The sequence below is a fragment of the Selaginella moellendorffii genome, unplaced genomic scaffold (genome assembly GCF_000143415.4).
Source record: "Selaginella moellendorffii unplaced genomic scaffold, v1.0 SELMOscaffold_192, whole genome shotgun sequence".
NCBI lineage: Eukaryota > Viridiplantae > Streptophyta > Lycopodiopsida > Selaginellales > Selaginellaceae > Selaginella > Selaginella moellendorffii.
Window position 1 is genome coordinate 81,984 of NW_003314452.1, and position 886 is coordinate 82,869.

Here is an 886-nt window from a genome sequence, read left to right on the forward strand (position 1 = left end):
AGACCATGTGTCGTGCGGACATAAAAAAGTGATCGCGGTGCCTCCTGCAGGCATCTCCACGCCAAATCGCGACTCTTCTGCGCCAATGTGGTGATTCCAAGTCCCTCCCGCGAGGGAAGCTCTTGCACCGCCGCCTGGCCGCCACCCTCGACCTACGCCACCACTCCTTGTTCAGCAATCTCCTCATCCTCATGTATGGCAAGTGCTCCAGCCTCCCGGACGCATGGTCCGTCTTCCACGATCTCGTCCACAAGAACGCCTTCTCCTGTAACATCATGATCTCGATTCTCTGCGCAAACGGCCAGAGCGTGCAAGCGATTCATCTCTTCCTCGCCCTCGCCAGCGATTCAGTCGTCCGCCCCACCGTCTCGTTCGTCGCCACGCTCGCCGCCTGCGCCAATTGCCCCGATCTCCAGTCGGGCATCCGGATCCACGCCCAGATCATCGCCGCGCCACCCGCGATCGCGAGCAATCCAGTCGTGTGCTGCGCCCTCTTAACCATGTATGGGAAATGCGGCAGCCTGGCAGACGCGCGGAAGGTCTTTGATGACATGCCGCGCAAGACGATAGTCGCCTGGAGCGCGATGCTGGCTGCTTGCACCAGAAATCCCGATCAGGGCGGGCTCCCCGCTGCGATCGAGCTCTATCGCCAGCTCGGGGATGCCGGCATCGGCGCGGACTGGAACACTGCGATTGCCGCAAATGCCCATAATGGGCAGTTTAGAGCGGCGATTGCGCTGCTGTGGAAGTTGGATCTGGAAGGGATCGGGCCTGATATGGTGACGCTGACTGAGATCCTGGCAGCGTGTTCTTGGAAGCAGGATAAAGCACAGGGTATAAAGATCCACGGAGCGTACTTGCTCGTGTGGCTGGGAGCGTAATGTTG